Source organism: Clinocottus analis, unplaced genomic scaffold (genome assembly GCF_023055335.1).
Source record: "Clinocottus analis isolate CAN_PGR_092001 unplaced genomic scaffold, fCliAna1.0.p SCAF_3, whole genome shotgun sequence".
In the NCBI taxonomy this organism is placed as follows: Eukaryota; Metazoa; Chordata; class Actinopteri; order Perciformes; family Cottidae; genus Clinocottus; species Clinocottus analis.
In genome coordinates this window covers 19,875,617-19,903,549 of record NW_027176042.1, presented here as the reverse complement: position 1 = coordinate 19,903,549, position 27,933 = coordinate 19,875,617, and the positions used below count along the sequence as shown (strand labels likewise).

The 27,933-nt window shown below is 43.5% G+C and overlaps 2 protein-coding genes across 2 annotated transcripts in view; one reads left to right on the top strand and one right to left on the bottom strand.

The window, feature by feature from the left end:
• The window catches only part of tafa3a (TAFA chemokine like family member 3a), an 83,362-nt gene extending 62,012 nt beyond the window's left edge, over nt 1-21,350 (bottom strand). Inside the window, exons 1-2 of the mRNA XM_068594441.1 lie at nt 21,079-21,350; nt 20,848-20,991 (exon numbers count right to left, since the gene is read on the bottom strand). The gene's annotated coding sequence lies outside the window, so the exon portion shown is untranslated. The remainder of the gene's footprint in view (nt 1-20,847; nt 20,992-21,078) is intronic.
• The window catches only part of tspan2a (tetraspanin 2a), a 356,749-nt gene that overhangs the window by 222,231 nt on the left and 106,585 nt on the right, over nt 1-27,933 (top strand). The gene's annotated exons all lie outside the window — the stretch shown is intronic.

Genomic DNA, 27,933 nt, shown 5'->3' with positions numbered 1-27,933 from the left:
TTCCATTGATTGTAATTTAAGAGTTTAACGGAGCGTACTTTTCTTGGTAATACCTTTGAATCTAAAAATGGGAGGCGTTTGTAGTTTTGGGGAAATTAACTGGACTCCAGCCCATAGGAGTAAAATATAATTAAAGTCTTGCTTCAGTGCAAAAACACAGCAGTGAGTTTATAAGAAAGCCAAGTGCTTTATGGCTAATGCTTCTTTTTCAAGTCGTTATTCTTGGCAGAGAGTTGAATGTTGTACCTGTTAATGCCAGCGTTTCTTATTGCTTTCTGTGACGCAAATAAACACGCCACCTTTCGACGCTTTGGGAATTGAGGATATGGATGAGAAGATTGACGCCACTCTCATGTCTGAACACTAAAAAGGTAGTTAGCCTAGCCTACTAAGTAGCCTCCAAAGGTTCAAACGTGTATCTGTATATCTAACGTTCACAAATGAATGTTATATATTGTCATTTAATCCTTACAGAAACCAAAACCATGTTGATAGATGTATTTTTGAACCCTTGGACAGAGCCAGGTTAGCTGTTTATCCCTGCTTCCACTATCTATGCTAAGCTATTCTCCTCCTGGCCCTGGCTTCATCCATCTGCTCATCTAACTCTCTCCAGTTGTGAGCGTCTTCTAAATCTCCTTTTCCTAACTGATTATTTCATTTATGAGACATGTAAATATATTCATAAGCATCCAATCAATTCAGTCAATTCTAGAGGAGCTTACTGTAAAACCAGCCAAAGATAACGACGCTTGATATCCAAGTTGACGAGTTCGTTTGGAAACACCTCAGCTGCATCGCAACTGAATTCACTTCACACAGACACTCAACATCTGGACGGAGATGTTCGCCGAGCTTAAAAGCTGCGAGATCCTCGGTGGGAGTGTATCAGCCACCTCGGAGTGAAGCACCAGGGAACAGTAAACACACTCGAGCTGAGACCAGAGGGCCGTGTGCGGCGCCTCTCGGTGAAGACGGGTGGGAGTAGCTGGAGGAGTGACACTCCAGAGGGCGCTCAGGGAGGCTGACAGAGCAAAGAGGGAGTGAAGAAGCATGAGACGTGAGGCAGAAAATGAAGAATTTAACAGAGGCAGGAGGAGAGAGTCGGGAGGGGTTGAAGGCAGGAAATTTAGGGATGAAAGGATGCAGGATTTAAGAGAGAAGGAGACCGTCTGGGTGATGTGATGAATTTTCAGAAACAATAAAGGAGACGAGAAGAGAGGACGGGGAAACGGAGGGGATGGGAGAGTGGAAGGGAAGAGCGGTGAGATGAGTGCGATAGAGCGAAGAAGAAAAAAATGCACGTATGGCACAAAGATCTGTCGCGACAGATTCCAACGAACAGTCGGAGCTCAATTATCCACATTTCCCGCTGCTTGCCTCTCCGTCTGTGATTGGACAGCAATAATACATCACCTCTCACAGCAAACTAATTAGTGTTTGTTTGGGGGCGATCATCTCAAACAAAGTTTAATTTTGCATCATTATTACGCGGGGAAAAAAAATTCCAAGCTGTTAGTGCATTGTAAACATTTGATTAGAATGAATTGAGCAGTGGGGAGCGCCGTCGGAGCACACGGCGGCACGAGAAGTCTGATGTTTTGGTTGAAGGATTGTTCTCAAACTCTGACGATTCCTCTGAGAAACAGTGTCATTACGGGATAATAATAATAATAAGAATAATTTTGCTTCACTTGCGCAGCTGCCTGCGCCCCGCCTCTCCGCTTGAGTTTTCTCCAGTGTTTGCAAAAAAAAAGCCCGAGCAAACAAGGGGGCTCGCACGAAAACAACAACAAAAACACACACACACACACACACAAGAGTTGTATTGAAAAAGGCAGCGGAGAGATCTAATGCGTCTGAGGCTGACGGGGGCCAGATCAATAAAGCTTTTGGATATTTTAAGAAAATGACTGAGGAGGCACGCAGACAGCCCAGAGCTTCAGCGCTGTGTGTATTTAGAGAGCTATTCCTGAGGGGAAGGCAAAGAGCAGCAAAGCTCAAACAGAGCCACAGTGTCATTATTTTTAGTCCTGTTTGCTGTGGGCTCGTTCCAAACGCCCTCTCTCTCTCTCTCTCTCTCTCTCTCTGTCTGTCTCTCTCTCTCTCCCCTCTCCGGGAATAAAGAGCAGCAGCATGAGAAGAGAAATGGAACAGGCCCCGAGGAGAGCGCACACATCATTAAAAAATCAGATACGACCATAATTCCGTTTTCTTGTTTTTTTTTCCCTTCTTCTCTTTTACAGTTGTGCAAAGTCATTATGGTGCACGAGGTGCGCGCTGGAAGAATGCAAGTCGCGTGTCTCCGTGATCGCATGGCGGTACTTTTGCCTGAAACGTTTTCCACATCAAACCGCCATACACTTTGGCTCTTTTGTGCTGGTGGACTTTTACAGGTCATTAGAGAGGAGGAAAGGTCCGACTCTGTGGAGCTGTGGGATTTCGGGGCTCCTTTATCATAGCGGGTCTGCGCTTCCCTGCAGGAAGTGCGCGTCCGAGTCGGAAAAAGGATCGCGCGAGGATGCCGTGCGCGTGTGTTTTCTGCGTCAATGTACATGCGTGTGTGCGCCGCAGACAGGAAGTCATTCTGGTCGCATTAATACAGAAACACAGCAGAACCAGAGATGACATCTATGATCTATCACACTCAGCCACCTGCTTCCCAAAAAAAGAAGGCCATTTAAAGGCCACATCGGCTCCGGCGTGCCACCGACCGACAACCGTGAAGAAAAAACAAAAAACAGGAGAAAACTAGAATTCAGCGCTCGCAGAACTCAGAAGATACTCCCCATTTGTGTAGCAATGTGCGCTCGCACACAAGGGAGGCGCTCACATTGAATCTGGACAACCGCCCATGAATTGAATATATTACCATTTTGTTTTGCTCGCAGTAACACACATGGCGCCCAAATGATGCATGCGCAGCTGTCACGTGCTGTAGAAATGGCCGGGGATAACTTCAGAGGTCATTGTGGCTGCACACAACACGACTTGGGAGCAGGAGGAAGGGGGGGGGGGATGAGGTGCAAAAAAAACTGACCAACTGCCTGTGTTTGGTTGGCTCACAGTGTGAAGCGGGCTGCACTGGTGTGGACAAGAAGCCAACGTGCCGTGCCGCTGTGCACCAGTCGCACATTTTTGGCGTTTGTTGTTATGTGATGTAAGTAAGTAATGTCGCTTCTGTACGTCTGTTTTTTATTTTTCATCGAAACAACAAATATATAGAAATTCCCCACATTGTTAGTCGGACATTCCTGACATGTTACCATTTCTTTGCGTAAACTTACACTCTCAAAGTTCTCATTTTTGTTCTCTTTGGCGACGCCTATGGACAGAATTGTGTGTGTGTTTTGGGCTCTCACTTCACACGCATGTGATTTTTTTTCCCGGGAATGGCGCGACAGACACCTAGTTTGTAAAACTACAAACGCAAATCTTTTATCATCAATGCGTCATCGGCTCAACCGCCTTTGTTTTACCTCGTTCGGCAATAGATTGTGGTTTAACATACGTGTGTGTAAATTAAAACCCTCGAGATTATTACTTTGAATGAACTAATCCAAGATTGTCTGTCACAATGGGTTTAGACGCAGATATACAATGAAATGACTCAACTTTTAAAGAAATAGTTGAACAGTTTTAAAAATACGTTTATTTGCTTTTTGCCTAGACTTAGATCACTTCCACAGAGACACGATCACTACCACTCATAACAATCATAACAACAATTTAAACTTATACAGCGCTTTTCAAGATACTCAAAGACGCTTTGCACCGGGGACGAGAGACAGAGACAAACAGAAGAAAAGAGAAAAAAAATGGAAATACAAAGCAAACAACAGAACATGTGTCGCTAACAAGAAGAAGCCGCGTGGAACGAGTCATGTCGCGGAGGTCAGGGTGCGGGTGAAGACAGATGCGGATGTCGAGAGCGTTCCAGAGGGCGGGTGCAGCAGCTGAGGAGGCCCCTTCACCCCGTTGTCCGGCGCTTGGTCCTAATGATCTTCAGAGTGATTGTACCGGCGGACCTGAGGCAACGGGTCGGGGCGTGAAGGTCTGAAAAGGAAGGGAGGGGGCCGGCTTGTTCAGGGCTTTGTAGATGATGAGTAATAACGAGTCCATCCTGTGTTCGACCGGGAGCCAGTGGAGGTTGTGGAGGACCGGGGTGATATGTTCGTGGCGGCGGGTGGAGGTGAGCAGCCGGGCTGCAGAGTTTCGGACGTATTGAAGTTTATTGAGGATTTTTGTTGGGAGAGCCGGAGAGGACGCTGTTGCAGTCGTCGAGTCCGGACGTTACGAGAGCACGGAGAAGAGTTTCACGGGCGGCAGAGGACACAGAAGTCCGTTTTAGCTACCAGCACCTGCGCAAACTATGAGACACAAAAGGTGTTAAAGTGATAAACTGCTGTTTAGTCAATCACTGGATGGCACAGAAAGTTGGGACTATTGCTAATATGCATAAAGTACTGTGCCGCCTTTGCGAAGGTGCATATTATCCGAGGGGTTTCAGGTTTTCCTATTCGGGCCCCACCACCGTCTTCAAAGGGTCCATTAAAAGTACATTTGGAAAGTGAGCGGTTTAATAGGCATGTTGGCCTCCTCATCTACTGAACCCTGATGCCTTAATGGTCACTATTTGTACACTGACTGCATCGAGAGGAAAGCCTTACTGTATCTCTCAGTGAGTGTACAGTGGACAGTATTTGTTTATATGGTCTGAAAGGAAAAACTGACTCGGTTATGACTGTAACAGCAGTCTGACTGTCTGTCTGACGCTTTTCAGAAGTTCTTTTGTGACTTTTCCAGCCCCCTCCGCCTCGTCTATTAGTCGAGCGATATCTTCATGTGAGCGGACAGCGATAGTGACGCGAGATGTAAGATATGTTTCCGGGCGTCATAAAGTGTTTTTATAGAGAGAGCAACAGCATACTGTGCCACTCTGGAAAGTTCAAGTGATAAAGATAGCTACCAGAGAGGACGACATTGTTACCGAATATATTACACCCTCAACCGATCTACAAAGGCGTCGCTGCATCATGATGCTGGATTTACATTCGCTGAAAATATAGATATAGATATATATCTGGCCTTTCGCTGCCAGCTAGTCTGCAGTGTCTGAGAATCAAAGAGATGTTTCACTCCAGTTAAGATCAAACATGAAAGGAATTTGACTCTGGGTCTCTGTGCATGCACATGCAAAACAAACAGGTCATATCGCTGCGATAAAAAAGCACTGCGGTATAGAAATATAGACATAATACTAATGAGCAAGAGGAAAGTGTAAAAGTAGAATATACAGTTTTCAATTGAACTAATAACTGTATATCTAATAGCATTCAGAAGACTGCTTTCCCTTTTTCTTCTTTAACTCTTCTTAGTCAATTAATAAGCCAGAGGCATTTTGGAGAGGTGGTTTATTGAGCAGTAATTTTCCTAAAAACTGTAATGCATTAAGTATATAACTGGATACCAAAGACTTTGATTATGCTGCATATGTGTAATCAACTTTACTTGTAATTAACGATTGCAGAATTATAATTTTGGGGTGGAATGAAAGTAAGTGATCATCTGGTGTCTCAAACACCAGATGATGCATATTTCTTTCTTCTTACTTAAAAAAACAACGAGGTGTGCACAGAAAAACATCGATGCAGAGTGGAGAACCTAGTTATCTGATATCAAGAAAAGTCAACAATCAATCAATCAATCAATCGCAGACATTTGTCTCTAATCAAAGTAGAACAAGATTAATGACCTACTTCCTGTAGGAAAAACTATAACCATGAAATTTAGATTTTTCACATTTTTTTAAAAGAATAAACTAATGTGGTTGAACAGATTGCGGTTTAAAATGAAGACAATTATAATTGAAACCAGGAAATTATAGAAAAATGTATGAGATAGGACTCGACCTTGGCCAAAAAATCCACGCAAATTAGGCCGAAATCACCAGCTTTTCTCTTGGAGGGCTTTTCTTTTCCAGCGTTGGTGGCATGAACGTGCGGCGAGATCACTTTCTGACCCTGTTTGTTTAGCATGGGAGGCTGGCTCCGGTTCAGGAGCCACGGAGGAGGCTGCGTGGGCTATTTTAATGAACTCCCTGCTTCAGAGTGATGAATAGGTGTGTCTGAACTCGGTGTCGGTGCCACCTCTTCACAGGGCTCAACTACCAAGGTGCTCGTAAGCAGAGCCTCCTTGCCACCCACACGCGGATAACTACGCGCAGATATCCCTGTGTACGAATAATGAACGCACGGCACGCACATGAAAAGATGCACATAATCAATGCAACAGCATTCTGGGGAACAAATCAAAAAAAAACTGAGATTCCTGGCAGATGAGAGATGTTGAAAGATGAAAGGGCAAAATAAACATCAACCTGAACCACATACAGCATCAGAAGACAGTTATTGTGGGAAAGACAATCGCAAAAGTTATTGCTGCTTAAAATAGAATAGATTAATGGAAATAAATAGGCCGGGAAACACGTTTTCTTGTGATTGGATTTTACATGGACACGCTATTTTATGTCAAAGTAAGAACAATACTTGTTATTTCACGGGAGAAATGTATGTTTGTTTGATGTGAGCAGGACTCTCTTGGATTAAAACCCCACTGAAACCAATATTTATATGTAACTTTTAAAGGTTAAAGTGACTTATTCAGTGATGTAAATGGCTTTTCTTTACTCAAGTTTGATCCATAATTCAAACGGGTCTCACAATTGACCAATCAGAGCTTCGTGGGAGGGGTTAAGACTGGTGGCGTCTTGCCACTTGATCAATAGCAGGCTGAATAATGGCTGACAGAAAAACTTCAATTGACGCAACTGCACAGGCTGCTTTAAATAAATATATATATATATATATATATATATATATATATATATATATATATATATATATATATATATCAATTGCTTTGATCTTTGTGAAAAACAAAAGAAATCCTTGCAACCAGGAATCCTGTCTCGTTCGTTTACAACAGACAGTTCAGGTAATATTTGTCTCTTTGTTTCTATTCCCCATAAATTGGACTAACTGTTAACAGTCTGCTCATGTTTCTGAGATGTTCAGCACTGTTGCTACTTTCACAGAAATCAGCCATTCCTTCGGCGAGTACAGTGTTATTATAATAGATTGAAACAATGTTTTCAATAAACCAAAGCTTCCCTTAGAGAGTATAGACTCCCTTTAATCACTGAATTGAAACGAATAAATGTTGCGTTTTATAAATATGATTATAAACAGACCCCCGGACCCTCAGGATCCGATGTTGTGCTGTACACTGAAGTACAGCGGGGAAAGAAAAGACTGAATGTTTTAACCTTTATTTCACCGTGGAAGACTTGATGTGCGGGTCATCGTATGTTTGGAGATGCTGCATACGCCAACATGCCTGGCAGGAAGGATGAACAAGAGACACATAGCCTACCACCACTGCGAGTCTCTCTCTCTCTCTTTCTGAACAGATGAAAGAGACAGCTTCTGTAACATATCACAGTTCATTAGCAGTGAGCCAGAACCGATTCATTTCCCCCCCCCCCCTTTTCAGTGGAGATTTATTCTTCTCCTCGCCGTGGTTAGGATGACGCTCTGTCAGATTCCTACAGTCGTGTCAGAGAACATGCTCTTTGGAAAAGGACGTGCTCTATCTGTAGACCAGTCTTCTTCTTTGGCTTTGCTCCCGCGCCGCGGCGGACGGGGGGGGGGGGGGGGGGGGGGGATGCCTTCGCGAAACCCTCGCTGTGCCGCATAATGTCCAAGTCTGTGTCCAACTCGGGAGTCCCAGTGGTGTCCAAGGGGCCTCCAGGGCGAGGCATGCCATATCTTAATACGGAACCGCTGTCTGTCAAGTCTCACAACATTAATTCTGTGGAGGCTTCTCCAACTGTTAACTGTCAAGCTATCAACTCCCTCTCTTCAAACTTCTGTCTCTCCCCTCTCACTTCTTATAGACCTCATTTGCAGATAATAAGCCGTAGAGTGGTGTGTGTGTGTGTGTGTGTGGGGGGGGGGTGGGGGGGCGGAAGTGCCCTTTTTAATTATCCAGAGGATTATGCAGTTTGAGTTGTTCCCGAATGCTAATACATAGATCGCAGCTGTGCATATTTGCATAAGGAGGAGTATATTACCCCTCCATTTGGCCTCTGTTGCTGATGGCTTACAGCTGATCTTTGCACACCTCATTTGACGGGACAATAAGAGGCGGGAAAGCTCCGCATGAGAGGCCAGTGAGCAAAAATTAACTCCAGAGATCCGATTAGGGAGTTATTGCCAGAACTCACACAGTTAATGGCATGAATGAAAGATGGAATCAAATGAGGAGTTCATTTTCTATTATTAAAAGATACTGATGGGGATGATTTTATGGTCGTGAGTCAAACTCATACATCAAAACGCATGTCTGATATGTATAATTGAATTTGCAGATGGGTGAAGTTTGCGTTTAAGTCACAGTAGCTTCCAATAGTCTCTTGTAATAAACATCATTTGCATCAGTTGTGCTGCTTTCTTCTGGAGGTGGAGTTCAAACCGTCAGCAACAACACGTAGGAGGAGCTTAAAGGAGTATACATTACCCGCGAAATGAACACTTGTATATCAATTACTCGCCCATGTTACCTTGAGTTGTTAAAGAAAGCGTCTCTTATTCTCTGTTCGCCGTGGAGGCACGCAAGAAACGCAGCGTTCTCTTCAGGAATTCAAGGCAACACAGGCTGAGTCATTCAGATACACATCGGTATTTTGCTGGTGAAGTATTCCTTTAAACGTCCACTAAAACTTTTACAAAGAGAGGATGACTATGACAACGCCACCTATTTTCAACAATGTGGTCTCGTCTGACATTGATTGAACTCGCTGGGCATGAAGACGGATATTGTGCATGATTCATAAACCCGAAAGACCCATTACAAAGCACGCCGACTCTCAAGGCAACAGCGTGATGGACACAAAAAATACACTCAATGACTTCACTCGGCCTTGAACTTAAACGTTATGCTTCTCTGAGTCCGTCTTCCGACCACGCACACGGTGAAACGTTAGTGCGGGGTTTCAGGAAATCAACAACGTTCACATTCCCGTTAATTACAGCTGCTTTGCTGAAGTATACAGGATTTAAAGTCACCCACATGTTCTATAAACAGGCTCCAGACCCCACAGTGTGGACGATGTATTTTCTTCTCTTTAATTCTGTTTTTTTTTTCTTTCTTTCTTGGCCACGCTTAGCTGCTACTTTGTCAGCGAATGTGGGAGACAAAAATAATTGCCTCTATATTTCCTGAATTGATTTCTTGCACAGTTCTAAAACAGTGGTCAAGCTGGCACTCAGGCGCTCTGTACTGCTGGCTTTCTATTGCAGCGGGCCACAACGAAAAAACACTCTTTTTATGATTTCTACAGCTCGTAATCAAGGTCAAGCATTAATAATCAAGTACAAGTTCAAATTACACCAAATTAAACTAATAAGGATACACAAAAATAATCAAATATAAATATATGGCATAACAACCTGAGGGTCAGGACAGGAAATATGAAAAAAACTAAACATCTCTGCAAGATAAAACTTTCTCTAATATGTTTTTTTTCTTCTTCTCTTCAGTCCACCAAAAACATATTACATTTAATCTATATAAGTATGAGTGAAATGTCTTAAGTTGCTTTTGTATTCTCAAGCCAACAAGATGTGCAGGTATTGAGTGGAAGTGAAACAATGCTTAATAATTATTCTAAAATATTAAACTGTAGGCTATTATTGCCTTACTAGAATTAAATGGAAAAGCATCTATGTGCACCACAAAGTGCTGCATCCTCTGTTCCAGGTCAACTTCTCTGCTCATTCACTGTAGAGTATACTATAATGAGTCCACTTAACTCTCCATCCTGCTGCTCAGACACATTTAAAAAGACTAAGCAGTCACAACTATCACAAGAAAACACTGCAGAAAGGCCTCACACACATCCCAGGAGGTAAAGAGATCCTAAGTTTATTGAACAATCACTGCCGGAGGATCCGCCGTGCGTTCACATTTAGCATGTTAGCCGGACTCAGCGTGCGCTAGCTGGCCACGCAACATGATTGTTTGATTTTTGTCGTTCAATCAGTAATGAAGGAGCTGGATTTGTTTTTGTTTTGAACTGTTTAATTATGCTAATCTTTACCGTAACCCGCAAGGGCACATGGTCTTTTATTTTACTGCGTTGTTGTGCATTTATTGTACCTCTGTAAACCCCGATACGCAGCCAGTGAACAAGCGCAGTCTCCACATGTGCCTTTTCAGTGTCTCCACTCCTTTCTAACGGCGTGCATTTTCTCCAACTAAAAATTCCCTAAATCATGAGATGATGAAGTAGATCATAAACTCCTGTTTTGCATAAAAGCAAACTCCTCCTGCAGTCTCCTCTCTTTAATGGGTAGAGAAGACACACAAAAAAGCCTCTCTGGTATGATTTTGCAGTTCTTAATGACTTAACTTTTCATCTTGTTTTACGCTTCATGTTGTTTTCCCCCGTGTTGAATCTTCACTTTCAGGACCCCTTTGAACCTTCCCTTCTGGCGCAGAGGAGGTAACCACCACCCACGGACCGAGCTGAATGATGGAGAATACGCGGCTCCACAGAAACAAAACAAGGACGGAAGTTAAGAGATAGAAGGAACAGAAATAAAAGAGAAATGTATGTTGGCCACTTACAGCAGTCTCGACTCCTGCGGCCGGACCGTGAACTGAGTTTTTCCTTCTGATCCAACCTCTTGTCTAACATAGTTGTTCCTCTTAGTGGGCCAGTGGGGGTGAAGACACCCTTTGAACCTCTTTAAGAATGGCTTCATGACATCACACTTTCTGCAACAGAAAAAAAAAAAAAACCCTCACGGCGTCCGTGGGAGAGAGGAAAGAGACGCCATGCTGGATTAACAGGCGGAGCAAGCGGAGAGCGAGAGTGCATTAGACCTCTGGCGTCAACTGAGGCATCAATTAATGAGCAGCCTGGGAATGTGTCCGTCCAGACACACTCTGCACCGCGGAGCCGCGAGAGGCCGGAGCCAGCGCCACAGACAACTGGGGGACATGAATAATTGAGGTGTCTGTTTTAAATGTTTAAATGAATTAAGACCTGGGGAGGAGGTGTTAAGAGATGTACAAGAGGGAGGGAGGGAACGGCATCCACTATGTCTGTAATCATGAAGCAGAGAAGAGTTCGGTGTCGAGATGTTTGGTTGTTTTTTTTCCGTTTCCCGAACCAGACCTGAACTTTTGATACCGAGTAGCGAACTCAACGTATGTATAGATTTCCTTAAACATAATTTTGTACAAGATTACATTTAATCAGATCATGATAGCGTTAATAGCCCAACACTAAGTTCTCCTGAGTAGAGCTTGAACGCGTCATGGTGCAACCTCCGTACGTTAGCTCTGGTTTAGAGCCGAGGGGGTTGTACTGCGGAGTTATTATGAATCCCACTGCTTTGCTCGGCAAGACCCGGCCTGTGCAGCATTCAAGCTGTTAGATTCCCAGTTCCTGAGGAACGAGGAACCTCATTTGTATAAGTCCATATGCTCTGGCCAATGGGCTACCCTGACTACGCAATGTCAACGCTGAACCCAAACCAGCCGTTTCCGCCTCAACCAGCTATGCAGAACGGGTCTTTCCAAGAAGAGCAGTGGGATTTATAATTACACATGTTACATAAACTTGTTCTCCTCCTGCAGATTTCCACACGGAACATTGTTCACAGGGAAGCATTGTCAGGGGAAAAGTTTGCCAATGTGCAGTCGGCCTATAAGACCTGGACAGGTGGTCCGGATCGGGTACCGTGTGTTGTTGTTGTTGTTGTTGTTGTTCCCGTGTAGCGTAGATGAGCTGTTAAATTAAACGATAATGTGATCAAGTAACTCATAGACTCGCGGTCTCTCCAATACCCGATGCAGCATTTAAGCCAGAATAAGACATATTTGTTGCACTAGCAGCGGAGAAATACTGGCATTTGTTGCAAAGAATTCAAATTCATGAACATGGCTTGGCATTGGCACAACTTTAGACTAATTATCTGTGTGTTGAAATGCAAAGAGGTGACGATATTCAGTGGAGATTTTTCTGAAGATGCAAAGAGAGACGGCTTGACTCGGTGTGTGAAGTCTCAGCTTCTGAGAAAATTCTCAACTTTTCTTTCTTTCTGTTGTGAATCGTCACATTTTCAGTTCCATCCAGTAACTTTTCATTCAGAGAAGAAGACATATACATGTCTTTCAAATAAGCATTCTCCCACTGAAGTCTGAGTAGGAAGGAGGTGGAGGTCAAACGAGCAGAATCTGTTTGTGCACCATGTGATACAAAACGTCATTGTTCCATTACGTCCCTAAATTACTGAAGTTACGTAGTAGAAATACTTAAAAATGTTCGCAACAACAGATTTGATTGTTTAAAAAGTGAGATCCCCGTGAGAATTGAGAACAGGAAACGAGGGGAGCTTCAAGCTAGTAGAGCTTCCCAACAACAACAAAAAAACAATATTGGAAATATCAGAAATGTGGCTGCTGAATTCAGCTCTTCTTCCGAAATGGTGGCGTAACCTGAACGCAACACAGTGGACATCCAGGGTTAGGAAGTAATACCAGACGAATTTCACTATTTCGGAGGTCTGATGACTTCCTGCGGGGCATGTTTACCTGCACAGACAGCGAATAAATGTTCCCGCTGATCAGCTGCCAAGATTTTCAACAATCTCAGTCACTCAATCAGGAGGAAAGTACCACCTCTGACACCAAATTCTAGCTGTCGCTCCTTTCTCTTTTAAACTACTTATCCTTCTTTGAACTACTTCCCTTCATTTGAGTCACTTCACTTTCAGTGAGAGAGACTTTATTTTCCTGAACATTTAAAACAAATATATATTCATCTGGTGATGAATCCGCCATTGCAATTTTCCCAAAATGATTGTTCGGTACGAAGCGCTCCTGGTTCTCTCGGTGAAATGTGAGCAAGTTAAATTGTACAAAGGCAAAGTGTGTTACACTGCAGCAGCTGATATTTGTAGCAGCCAGTTGTCAGCAGGACACAGTGAGTAAACAAAGCCTCGCTGATTGGCAGCCGTTCCGCTCCACAGAATCCAGCGAAGACGGCTGAAATTGGACACAAAAACAGCACACTTAGATTTCAATTTCTCCTCCCAGATGGGAGCACCACGCACATTGCTTGTGATTCGTCTCGAGTACCTGAAACTGGGGAGTAGAGAATGAACTGACACAGTCCCAAAAGAGGCAACACGCATGCCGGTCGCTCTGGGCTTTAGGGGTGTTAGAAAATATCGACGCGCGTAAGTGGCGAGATATGGTGTCTTGTTCTATTACAAGGATTCTCAACAAAAAAAAAACACTTTACATTTTTAATTGTTTACATGGGAAGATGTGTGGTGCTGCGATGTTAGACAATGCAAAAGCAGATCCCACTGTTCTGCAAGAAAAGCATCCTTTTTGAGTCCTTTATGCCAATATATCGCCAGGCTAAGAGGCTAATATATTAAATCTCCAGCCCTGTATCGTGATACGCATCATATTGTCAGATTCCTCCCAGCGCATACTGGGCTCGCACCGGTTCCTGAAACAGACAGACGACCAGAAAATAAACGAGATAAGAGCTGGTATCAGGCTCCTTGGATGTGGGCGGCTTCCTCCCAGCTGCTTCTCTCTCTCTCTATCTCTCTCTCTCTCTCTCTCTCTCTCTCTCTCTCTCTCTCTCTCTCTCTCTCTCTCTTTCATTTTCTCCTTAATTCTCACCCTCTCTCGCACCGAAGTCCAAAGCCCAAGAGAAATTAGTCACCGCGCACGCAGTGGAGAGGGAGTTGTGTGTGTGTGTGTGTGTGTGTGTGTGTGTGTGTGTGTGTGTGTGTGTGTGTGTGCGTGTGTGTGTTTGATCGCGGCGCGAGTGTGTTTGAAGGGAAGAGGGAGTGCAAGCAAGACGAAAGAGAACAGGCAGAGAAGAGGGAACAAAATTGTTTTCCATCCTCAGGCATATAATTCTGCTTTATATCTGAAAATTGATGCCGGTCTGAAAAAAAAAAAAAAAAAAAGAACATCAATCTACGCATCAGAAATGTGCTGCAGTAACAGAGGAGGGGGGGGAAGAAGTCTGGCTTTGGTGTACGGATTCAGCAGTGGCCACAAGAGGCAGGACTGGGAATGATAAGAGAACGTTACCAGCGCCTCTCAGCTGAAGGCCTGGAGATGAAATGTCCTGTCACTACAACTGTTTTTTTTTCGTCTTCTTTTTTTTTTTTGTCTGTTCGGTAATGGTGACACTTCTTCCTAGAACACACTTGCATTACACCCCCCCCCCAAACTGCTCAAGTATAACACACATTTGAACGCGTCGAAATGACACCCACGCAACGGCCCGCTCGCTCTCAGCTTGTAGAAGCATAAATACAGCTATAGCCAAAATACTAAATGCAACTGTTGGCTGTTTGTAAACTTGTGTTTGCTCTGCCAAAGATGTCTTCTAGGCAGATGTAATGTTAGCAAGGATTACTTGTTTTTACCTGTTAACAGAGCGATGAGTCGGTCGGTGGATAAAGATCATTTTCCAGGCCTGAACTTTGTAGCTAGCAGCGGAAGAGGAGCGGGAATCCCTCAGTTACGCTCACTTCAATCTCCAGACAATCAGAGCTGAGACTGTGGTAATTACAGTGTTTTCTGACATTAATAACCAGATGCTAGGGTTTAGGTCAGCGGTCAACAGGACCAATACACTGTATATGATATCTGATGTCGTTAGCTCTGAATGTCAGACAGGACTAACCAGATGTCTCGCCATTATTACCGTAAACTACAAAGCAGCCCTCGCTACGAAAATATATGTCGCATGTAATAATTAGATTGATGAAAAGGTGACAGAGCGTTTTAATTGGTTCAATTTTCTCAATAAAGATTCATTTAGATTTGAAGTAAAACACTGATATTTACATTTTTAATTCAAACGATTTTTTATTTTCAACTTTTTCGCAACTATTTCGCGAAAATTGGTCCAATTAAATAGGTATCCGTTTATTTTTGTGCTATTTGAATATTATTGTGTAGTGCTCACCGTGTACACCTCCTAATAAAAGCACAAAGACCAACATATTAGACAACCCAGTGGCCACGCTAGAAGATTTTCCCTGTTTGCAGGAGGCAAAACTATATTTACCCACATTACTACAAGAGCACAGTTGAAGCTTGTGCAACAGACACGCACGCACGCACGCACGCACACGCACACAATGCTGAGCTGCATCAGCTCGTCACATTGAAATGTGACTTGACAAATCACACTGAAAAAGAATAATTAACAGTGAAATGTTCTGTATGTATTTATAGTTCAGCGTGCACATAATTGACTGATCGAGGAGGCGTGTTTGAGCAGATGAAAGAGGAGCGTGAACTGCAGCTAGCCTTGAGCTAATTCTATCACGGAGGAGAGATAAAACAAGCACCCAGATTTCTGTTTCTCATTCCCATCATGTGCATTAGATCAAGACTCAGACGCCGGCTCCTGCACAATACGTCGTATGACAAGAGTACATTTCGATTGGAGACAGGACTGCGTGCTTCTGAACAGACCTCAGCTCTTCCCCCGGGCTGGAATCTGGTGATGGAGAAACCACACAGGCCTCCCCGTCGCGTCACACAACCCACCTTCCATTGTTTGTGTGATGAGAGGCAGAGGAAGGCCCATCAAAATCATCTCAGGAGCAAATGGTCCAACTTAAGTATGAAAAAAAGAGGCTGAACATGAAGAAAATAGTCAGCCCTTTGACATTAACCGACAATTTATTTGAGTCGTATATGTTTAATTATAATCACAATCAGATTGACATTCTCCTTGTCCCTCGACGAAGAAAACACCAGCGTAGACAATAACGCGCTCATTTTTAAAGCCCCGTAATTGCAATTTTCTACTCAAATTGCAGTCTAATGATTACAGGCACGAAGTGGAGCTTGACAACAACACCAGAAAAGAGTAGGAGAGGAAGAAAAAAAAAACACATTTGTGAAGGACCCTTAGGCACCGGTAGAGAGGGAGAAAAAACCTGCCAACCGAAAATAAGAGCTCCCTTACTCCAATAACCTGGGTTTAGAAGTGGGCTTCTCAAAATCTGCAATTCCCAGACCTTTTCACTGGGCCAATGGCTGAGGGCTTGGAGAATTGAGTTCCTCGCTGCTGCGCCGGAGAACGAGTTGATGGGAATTACCGAGAGTGAAAGCTGCCAAATGCCGACTAGCTCAAGGAAAAGGAGGAGAGAGAGAGAGAGAGAGAGAGAGAGAGAGAGAGAGAGAGAGAGAGAGAGAATGAAAAAGGGGGTTGTTGAAAAAGCCTGGAAACCACCTCCATGGAACAGTGGGTTCCTGAGCTCTGCTGAGGCTCCTCTCCACTCAAACCTCATTGTCCTCAGTGTCCAGAGCACTTGAGGAGTCAGTTGGAGAAATTCCCAGGACGAGTCACGTGACTCCTCCACCGTGCACGGAGTTTGTTCAGGATGAACGAAACATTTGGGCTTAGGAACTGCGAGTCTGCTTGCATGAGTCGTATCGTCACGAGAAGAAAATAAAGGAAGCTGAGAATCCAGATGGATACGTCTCACAAGGGGTACAAAAAAGATCAATAAGATAAGATATTTAAAGAGACATATTTGTTATATATTCTTATATTTTATATGTTATCTCAGCACAATAAATTAACTTCCACCCAATATTATCGTTACACAAAAACGTAAATTCTGGGATTGGATGTTTCTTACTGTCATGCATCTTGGGAGTTGTGGTTAACTTTTCTGCCATTGGCTTTGCTCGAGTGATGTAAAGGTGTACCCCCGGACACTGTGACATCACGGCGAAAGGGGTCAAAAGGGGCGAAACAAGACAACCAAGAGGGCAGCAAAACACGGCTCAGCCTTGTCTTTAAAGGCGCTCGATACAAAATGAAATCTATCGGCTGCACACACGGCTCTCGGGGGGTTGCGACGGCGCTAACAGTGAAAACAACGTGCTGAAAGAGCTAACAGGCTTTACCGGAGGGGGAAGCGGAGGATGGGAGCGACGCTCCCAGGACAACGCCGACGGTTGGGACGGCGACATCGGCGATAAACCTGCTACATGAGAGCAGCGCGCTCACATGTAGCTTAGCTAAATAAACACAGCACGATTTTCGCTACCAGTAATCCCCGTTTAATGCTACATTAATTCTCACCTTTTGTTCTGACAATTCAGCCATGAACATCTCATGACCACCCAAACTGTCTTGGCAGCTCGCCGTCGACTAAAAGAAAAACGAATGCTACTTTCAATTTGGAAACTAGCGAGGCCCGGTAAAGCTCCTCCAAACTTCAAGCTCTATGAAATATTAGTTGGCAGCGAAGTCAAACAAACACACTTTAAATTGCATGCACGACATGAGCTGTTGGTGCAAGATGCTCACGTGAACTTTACATGATCGAGCCCTATAGGATCACTGTGGGAACTCCAGTCATGCACGCTGAGCCAAACAGCAGAAGGAACTGATACAACACAATGGCATTACAACCCACACACACACACACATATAATACAATGACATTACGACACACACGCACACACACACACACTGTTAATAGAGCAGTAGGAGATACAGAAGCCTGTGCACACATGCATGGTGTGCCCAAACAAATCATTCACATAAACATTTGGGAAGACATCCACTTTCACAAACACTGTTGCACTTCGGATACACACACATACACACACACACACACACTCATTCTCATCTACAAGCAAACATCCACAGCAAATCAGAATGAATAAATAATATGTGGAGTTTTGCATCACAGTCTAATCTCTGAGGAGGAGGACGACGAGGAGGAGGAGGAGGAGGAGGAGGAGGAGGAGGAGGAGGAGGAGAAGAAGAAAAAAAAGGAAGAAGCGTGCCGCATCGACAAGGATCAGCCCGGGCGAGTTTGGGACACTGCTGGCTTCCAGGAAACCAATTTGTTTGTTTATTGTCTTGGTGTTTTGTCGGCGGTTACAGTTCATTGCAGCCAGCCCATCTTGGGCATGCTCCTTTAAATGGCATCTATAAAACATGGGACGTGCTCTCCCCGTGTCCTCCTCCTCCTCCTCCTCCTCCTCCTCCTCTGTACATGACGGAGCTGCACACGAGCGGAACAATGCTGCATTTCGTTCACTATGGTGGGGCTTTTGAAATTTCCCCTTTTTAAAAACACCCGATGGATTCGCCCCAGCAGCTCGAGCTGGCGCTTTGAGAGGTGGAACAAACTGTGCTTTCTAAACACATTAGCCCATGAACACCGCTGAGCAGCGAATCTCAGGGTGCTGAAATTGGGTGTAATCATGTAGATAGATGGTTGACTTTTTATTGTTCCACTAAGCCAAATCTGTGTGCCTGGTGGTGAATACGGAGCTTGTGACATGATGCAATGCCCGGGCGCTGCAGTGCCATGTTCTCTGTGACAAGACGCCGGGGTGCCACATGTATATACATCCTGCATATATATATATACACATATAGTTTTGTGTGCCTACATGGAGACATCTGGAAGGGCTGTATTCTCAACAGGCAATCTGATTAGCTACTACATCAGGGCTGTGCGTACATACATAGCTCGAGTGCAACGAAAAAAAAACCTGTATTGTTTTGTCTCATGACTGCAAAACGCGAGTCAGACTCTCATATTGTGCCCTATTGATCTGACAGAGAGCGCAGGAAGCTGGCGGAGAACACAAATACTGCCTGGGGTGGCTCCTTAAAACTAGAGACAAGCCTCTTATCCGTGGTGTTCTCTTCCTCTGGAAATCACCTGGTGGCTCATGCATATCAAGTGCTCTTCGCAAGCCTCCGTCAGCGCCGAAGCCTTCTGCAGGCTCGGCTGTTTGTTGCACTATCAGTGGGATTGGTGGCTTTAAAAGGAAGAAGCGCACGACTGAAATTGCGAATTAATCCGTCGAAAACCTCTGCATTTCGCTATCGAAACCGGCACGAGCAACTGCTGGCGTTGGGAGCGGGAGCGCCGCGTGTAATTGTGACGGGATGTTCGGCAGGTGCAGAAACAAGTTCATTCTGAGCCTTTAGCGTCGTAACATCATTTCCACCATCGCTGCACAGAGCACAAATCCTGTCCAAGTTTTCAGGGTTACCGTCAAATACAGTGGATCTGTCACAGGGATCCCATCTCCGGTACTCCCAGGGTGGCCTTTGCTCTGCCTGTCAGCAATACCGACCAATAACACCGCACAATAAAACCCTCCAGAACAACAGTGGGCCGGCCGCGGGCAGCTTCAAGGGCTACTGACGGCGATCTATAAAGCAATGTAATGGGTCGCCTGTCAGTGAGTGTGAAAGGGAAGATCTACAACTCCTCTGACTCTCGGAGGGGACTTCAATTAATCACTGCTAAATTGCATCGTCCCGCATTATGAGTGGAAGGTTATTACCGTCCTCGTATTCCGCGGGATGAAATGCGATGATAGCACTAATTGAGGGGAGGAGGGAGGGGGAGAAAGAAAAGGGAGAAAAAAAAGAAAAACAACAACAGCTGACCGCATGAGGCTTGTCAAGAAGATGAAGGGCAGATAAAAGAAGGTGAACAAGGAGATGGACCGAGATAGAGAGGAAAAAAAAGAAAGTAAGATTGGAAGTGGATGGGAGGGGTTGTGGAAAGAGTAATATTCACAGTGGTGTGTAAGCATAATCATAAATATCTACAGTCTGTGTGCAGAGCATCTGACGGCACACTTAAGAGCCGGTTTTCATTAGGGACTACACCCGTCTCTTCTCAACGTAATCCAACAAGATAACAGCATTGTACTTTTCTTAAGTCACAAACAAGCCGCTTACAGCCTGAGCTGATTTCTGTTTTCTTTCTTTCATATTAGTATTTGGTTGGAGTTGAGGGGAATCACACAGATGGAGGACACAGCTACACGCTGTGAAGTCAGCTCCAGGTCCCAAATCACTGTGGAGCGTTACTGTGGGGAGCCATGTTTAGGTTTGGGGGGGTTACCTCCTCTACCGAGATACAGGCGATGGAAGCGATTAGATATGGAAATATTATGCAGTTTTCACATGAGATAGATAGGTGGATAAATAGAGGATGACAAAAAGAGAAAGAGGGATGATTTCATGCCAGTTTTTCCACACGATTATCAGTAGAAAAAAAAAAAAATCCAGCAACATTTAGATTTTAGTGTCTTCTCTGAAGCCAGGGTCAGATAATAACTTGTGAACATGCTAATGGACCACACACACACACACACACACACACACACACACACACACACACACACACACACACACACACAGAGACACAGACACACTTCTAAAAAAAAAGAAAGAAAAGGAAAATGTCTGTGTTCATTCCAAATGTCAGCCAGATCCCTCTCTGAGGAAACTTGATGTTTGTCTATTTTTTTGCAGCCAGTTATGGTTTCACGCTGCTGCCACACACACACACACACACACACACACACACACACACACACACACACACACACACACACACACACACACACACACGCAATAATATTCCCAGCCTACAGCTACACCTGCACGTCAGCGGAAAAGTCATTAGTTTCCAGTGGATAGTCGGTGTCTCGCAAGTTAATAAATATTCATCATCGTGGAAGGATCAATAGTGGAGCCATCAGCTCATTCGCAGGTTTGGTTGATTGGCTGTTACGCAGTCACACGTGCGTTATTAAAGCTTTTTTTTTTTTAATTTTTTTTTTTAATTCGCAGTATGAAATTGTTTAAAGTCAGTCATTTTTAGTACAGTAGTAAAAAAGCCAGTTTGACAGAAACATGTTCGCGGTTTGTCAACCTACCTGTCGTTGTGCTGCAGTCAATTAATCCCCTGAAACGTCCCTTTCATTTATTCTCCATTGTCAACCACAAAAAGCAGAGACCTCTTCTTCACAGAAAAGCCATTTCCTTGTCGCTTCAAGACGCCCTCGTCGACCACACATAACCTAAAAAAAAAACACCGGTTTAATGTCAAAGCTCCCTGGGAGCACACTCCCCGGGTGAAAGAAGTCTAAATTGGGGCTTCCGGCTACTTGCAGGCGGTGGACTTGAAAGTCTATAAAAGTTGCTCGTCCTCCGGCTCTGACTCACAACTTCCCCTCCGCCGGAGCGCCACAGCAGCTGGACAGCGAGCCGGACCGTCACTCATAGTTTCTGGATTCAAGCATTTTCATATTATTATTATTATTATTATTATTATTATTTTTAACAATCCTCCGTCCAGGTTGCTGTTGGGTTTTGGCAGCGTCTCCGCGCAGTCAGAGAAAAGGATTTGAAGTATCCGAGGGGACGAGAGAGAGCAGCCGGATTCATGTCAGCGTGTGTGTGGAGACTGCTGGAGCTGCGCTGGTGTTTTAGCGCCCCCCAGTGGAGGGCGGTGGCGGTGGCGGTGGCGGTGACAGGAAGGAGAGCAGACATTTATCTCACCCAGCTGTAGATGATGAGGACCGGATGGTCGTGCCCCATTGAAGACAGCAGCCCACTATCCACAGCTAAATGTTATTAATGGCGTCCGTGTAATTCCCAGCCTTATTTGTGGCTTTCTAGCTTAATTAATACATTTAATGCGATTATTTATCAATGCCCTGCTCTTGTTTTGAGGAAATGCATTGCGAAATCAACCAAAGGAGCCAGTTTTTTTATGATGTGTTATGGTTTTGGATAAAGTGCTTAAAGCTTTTTTTTTGGAGGTCAGTGGGCATGCATGAAAAAAATATTAAGGGAGTGTATGAAATTGATGTATTTTTAAAGGCACTTACCCAGCATTAGTTGTATAAATTGAAATATATTTTGGGGGGGATTTACTCCTCTTCATTTACCCACTAAATCAAAAATAATATATTCATGACACATATGAAATGCCACTGTTTATTTGTTTTATAAAGAACTACTTAATAAATGCTTAATAAAGCCACAAAATGAGTGAACTGCAAAGAAGTGACAGCTCAGTACTGAAGGAATTGAGCAATATGTTTACACCGTTTCATAATCGTTAGAAAGAGGAAAAACATACCTCAATGGTACACATAATAGTCCTACACATGAAAAATGAACTTTTTGGTGTAAATATTGTACCGCGTGTGTGTATATATATATATATATATATATATATATATATATATATATATATATATATATATATATATATATATATATATATATATATATTAGCTCTCACAATATGATAGAAATATAGGGTTGGGGAAAAAACAGGCTATAGACCCTCTCCACTGAAATAGTTAGAGTACCCTCAGCAGAAATGAAAATGACAGTAACCTCTCCCTGTATTGACCACCTGTCCTCCCCTAATACTTTGTGTGCAGTCCATTACTCAGACGGACTTGCGTGTTCTGACATGCATTAGGCTCCTGACTACTCACCATGGTTATCATAATACATCTGTTTTTCTCTGACATTCAACTTCCGCTCTCCTAAAACATTACTGCTGGTGTACAAAGGCTTCCCCCCGCCCCCGTAACTGCATTATCATCTCTCCATTTCTCGAGCGGTCTCTCTCGTCTGGCCGTCCAAAAGGCAGGAATGGGTGGAATAATCAATACCAACCTTTGAGATGGCCTGTGGAGATGCGAGGCAAGCATTTGGGTTCGGATTTGATTGATTTCGGACACCCACAGAGTGTTATCATCATGAAGCCAAAGCCATCTACCTCATAGACACCTCTGCAAACACACTGCACACGTGAGCAGAATCAAAGGGCACAATATACACAAATCCCCCGGGACTGAATATATAAAATAAATGTCAGGCTATTGTCACTGACCAGACTGAGCTACGACATTCAGAGCAGATATATAGACCAGAGTCTGTTGTGTTGATATTTACGTCATATATTGTATGAATCCCAAAGTCATCAAGTGTCTTCCTCCCTCTCCTCCACACACTCACACACAGTGAGAGAGAGAGGGAGAGGAGATGACCTCATTAATCTTTAGTGCATTGTATAGAGCTATCCTGTCAAACCCCTGACACGGTGGTTTGTGACACAGCGCCGCTCATTAAATCATATGACAGGATGAGGTCAGCCGTGAGGTGAGGCGTCTCAAGCTGGGTGAGAGCAGATAAAGCCGGTAGTATTAGCTTCTGTGAGAGAGCTCAACAACAAATGTACGTGGCGGCGGAGGTGAGTCATGAGGTAATCCCGGTTAGTGAGCGCATGGCATCAAAATCGAACAAAAAATGTTTAAAAAAAAGTCTCTGGTTTTGTCTCGCCGAGGTCACACCGCGGCGAGGAATGAGGAACACGTCCGCTGAGTACGATGTGTCATGTGACTCGTCATCTCACACTTAGTCAGCTCACACTTGGTAGTTACATAGCTGTTGTTGGATGCATTTGCACATTTTGTTTCTATTTCTTTCCTTTTTTTGCCGTAATATAGATAGAAGACAAAACACATTAGTTTTATAAGGGTTTGTTTGCATTTATAATTGATTTATTATGGATTATGTTCCATGTCTTGGTTATGTTGCAGCACTTAACCGTGTTTTCATTTCCTGTTTGAACGTAAACGTACAATATAATTTTTTGCTAATCGTATCAGGTTGGATTATAAAGCATCCACAAATTGTTTCAGCTGTGCATTTATTCAAAGATTTGCTCCATTTACTTTTGAATCCTTTCAACCCTCTTTCTCAATGCCCAGTCTATTCGTGAAGTTTGAGAATATTAAAAACTCTTCATGTATACGCTAATAAAATGTCCCCTTGTATTTCTTAAACAAAAGCAGGGTCAGGTCGGCTGCTTCAGACACCCAAATGCCAAACAGCGGCCCTGCTCTTGTTCGTGTGGGCGGCACCTTGCGTAACACTCATCATCTCATGCTTGTCATCCCGTAAAAAAAAACAAAAAAACTTTCCCTTCACAGACAGGGAACAACACACACATTGATTGTGTTGGAGTCGGCTTAAAATAACAGCACCCTGCAGGGAGCGGTGCGAGGCCTCTGCCTGAACCCGCACTCGCCTTCACTCGCGGAAGTGTGTTTGAAGACAGTGGGACGTCTACCAGAAAATTGCAAGAGGAAAAATAGGAGGCGTAATGGCCTCAGGAATGGAGCCGGCCATCAATAATGCAGAGGAAGCAGCAGTTAATGCCCCCTTTAATTCAACAGGTCGGCAGACACCGAGACAGTTATTCTTCCTCAGCTGCAGATGCTGGATGAGAGGCCGCTACATCAGGCTTTATGGCTTTGTGTGCGGTTGCACTGCCAGGTCTTTTCCCCCGACCTCAATCCCGATTGCAGGGCATTAATGGGTTTTCATCAGGGGCCCGCCCATAATGGAGTTTCCAACTTCAGCATCTTGCACAGATACCGGTGCAGAGCTGTAGGCACAGAGAAAGAATAAATGCCCTCACAAAGTCAGAATGTATGAACCCAATTTAGTCTGAATAGTGAGAGTGCAGACAGCTTTAATGAACACACACACACAAAAAAAAAGAGCACAATCACAACAGCCAACGTTACACTGCGAAAATTACCATATAGAAGGTGCATTGTCTTACAGGTCGCACACGCAAGCGAATGAATCTGCCATCGAGATGAGAAAAACATACTTGTGTCAACGATGTTCCTTAGAATATTGTCACCTAAGATAATTCTCAACACGTGACAATAGAGTGGGTCAAATATTATGGCACGCTGTCACTAATGATGCCAAACTGTAACGAATTCAAAGAAAGGAGGAGAAAGTCACACACTCATAACTCAGATGCAAACGGTTTATTTACAACAGTGATGGATGACTAGTCAGATCATTGGCAACAGTACCAATGCAATACTAAGAGTCCATTACAAGTATCAACATCCCACTAGTACCATAGTATTATCAGCAAAACTTACTGTAAAGTATCAAACGTATCTTGTTCTGTAGAGAAATGATCCCTTTGAGTGTTAGACTATGACTTCTGACATTATTAGATGAATTATTGATATAATACTACGATGCATGAGTAGCATTGTAGTGATAACGTGATAAAGTTCCATACAGGCTGGCCTACATGCGAGAAAAAAAGGCCTGCACTTTACAAAAAAAATAAATAAATCTTTTCCCGCCCCAGACAGTCTGAGGCCACCTATGATTCAGTGTTGCACTAAGTTGTACACAGAGAAAGAGACAGAAATAGATGCGTCAAGAAAGCTGGAGAGAGAAGTTCAACCGCTGGTCACTTTCTCACCTGCGCACAGCCGGCCACTCCCGGTGTGAAGCCAACGCCAGATTGTCGGGTTTGGAAAGTTACGGCTCCTCCTTTCCTGAGATCAGAAGGGTTTGAGAGGAGGAGGTTTCTTATGAGCGCATACTGGGGCCTTCAGGGGCCCCCACCACACTGTGGTTCTTTGTAAGGGGTCACGGGCTAAAAAGGATGGGAACCGTTGGTGTAATATGTACAAATACATTGTTTTATATACTGTTTTATGTCCAATCTTAATCTGAAAAAGAATAGTAAACTGTCAAATGAATAATAAACTGTCAAATAAATGCAGAAAAACGTTCAAATGGGTGAGTTGTAGTGGAGAAAATTGAAATACTTCAGTATTGTATCTCAAAAGAGTCCTCAATATATATTATTAGTGGGGTTTTATTCCAAGACAGTTCTGCCCACATCAAAACAAACATACATTTCTCCTGCGAAATAACAAAAAGTATATGCTCTTACTTTGACAGAAAATAGCGTCTTCATGTAAAATCCAATTTATATGCGTTCATTTATTCGATTTTAAGCAGCAGTAGCGTTAGCGCTTGTCTCTCCCAGTAACTGTCTTCTGATGCTGTATGTGGTTCAGGTTCATGTTCATTTGCCCGTTCATCTATGAATGTATGTATATGTATATGTCTTTGATGACTACAGCGTGTGGGCCGGCACCACATTCAAAACCAGCTACAATTCAAGATGAAAACCCGATTAAAATGAATATTTTTGCGGCGTAGCTCCGACTGCGGCGAAATATGAACTGCAGAGTTGTTCTTTTTTTTTTGTCTTGTTTTTCTCTCCTGATGATCTACTTATCGCACGACTTGCTGACCTCCTACCAGAGATCCGGCCCTGGTATCGTGGAAACAAATTATCCCATCATTTCACTGTTTCCCTTGAATTCGGCCTCAGCAGCCGCTGACAGAGAAGCAGAGGGTCATTCATCAGAAGAGAGATTACATCTTCATTCACCGCTCCTGCATGTTGAGACTACTTCATCTTTGGGAGGGGAAGTAAAAGCTTTTTTTTCCCCTCCATCCTTTATTGTAAATATAATATATAAGTGTATTTCCTTTCATCACTTGTGAGCATGTAGAGTATTCAGCAATGAAACGGTGGTTATTATACTTTAAAAAGGTGATAAACATGACATAGATGTGTTAACATATCTGCTGAGCCGTATAATGACATTGTGCTTGTCATAACGAGCAAGATATTTAAAAAAAAAAAAAAAAGGTCTGTTAAAAAGGTCAACTGACATGATGAGTGTTTCATATGCGCCTCTTCTGCACCATCGTAACACCCATTGTGTTTAAATAGCTTCTCATCCTGTAATATTTTAGCTCCATCTTCTGGAGAACACCCGCAGGTGCAAACATCTGTCTGTCCTGGACGTCAACACCCTGACTGTGTCTTCTCTTCACATCCTTTTGTTTCATGGCGATAAATAAAGCAGAGAAAACTCTGCGTGGGGAGCTTTTTACCGAGGTTAAAGTACTAAGGCTACTTCTTAAATTACTGCTTAATTAAGTTCATAATGTTGATAATGTTATCAATAATACATCAAATTGTATAAGCTCAAAATATAGTTGTGTATATAAAACACAAATGTACGAAAAAGTACGATCAAGTACTATTAGCAAAATACTTCAAGCATCAAAAGTAAAAGTACTTACTACTATTGTATTTTACTGATAAGCTGCTTTTTTACTGTTGGAGTTGGTTAAGTGGTTTTTATACTTTTGGGTTGTTTAATCTCTCCCAAAATATTATATTTCATCCTGAATGTTGTATGTAAAATCTTAATAGCTGTCAGTGCAGTTTCCAAGTAGAAAGTAGAAGAAATGGGAATACTCAAGTAAAGTACAAGTAGCTTAGCTTAGTATCAAAGTACTTGAGAGTGAATGTCGTTGAGTAGAAGTATATAGTGGAATAAGTGCAAATACATCAAAAGTACTGTAGTTCTACTTTGGTAAACACACTCAGTTATGTTCCACCATTATAACAAAATACACAAGTACACAAACAGACACACCGGCTCTGCTCCTGTGATGTGATCGTGTTCTGCTTTTACGAGTCCCACATGTAGAACTACAATACATGACCGAATACTTTGTGTCTTTCATAATACACTTTATTCACACTATGTAAACAAACTCTGATTCTGTTTGTTAAGCAGCAACAGAGACACAAATATCACAAACGAAAGAGCAGCGCTGACAGCTGGAATAAGTAGGAATGGGTTTGACGGGTGATTTATCATTTAAAAACTGTCAATACGTATGCATATGAAGCGTCAGCATTGGCCATTGAGCGGTCGGCTGAAAGATGGACCGTGACCTCTGCTAAAAGTGATGCTGTAACACAGCTGCTCTTAGAGGAGCATTAGTGCTCCTCTTTGGAAACAAGGACTTTATCTGATGCCAGACTCCAGCTCCTTCACGCTCTGACATCAGGTCGGTGGGCCTTTTCTACGCGCTCACTTCAAGTACAACAGAACAACAAGTGACGAGTCAGGACTCAGTGGGAAGATAAAATGCTCTGAAGTCATGCGTTCGCTCATGATGTCCTGTTTCTGAGAATCCTCCCGAAGTATCCTCCCTAAACCAGAAACCCTGTTTGAAAGATCTGTCATCAGTTTGTTTGTCTCCGGGAGAATGTGCAGTACTTAATCAGGAGG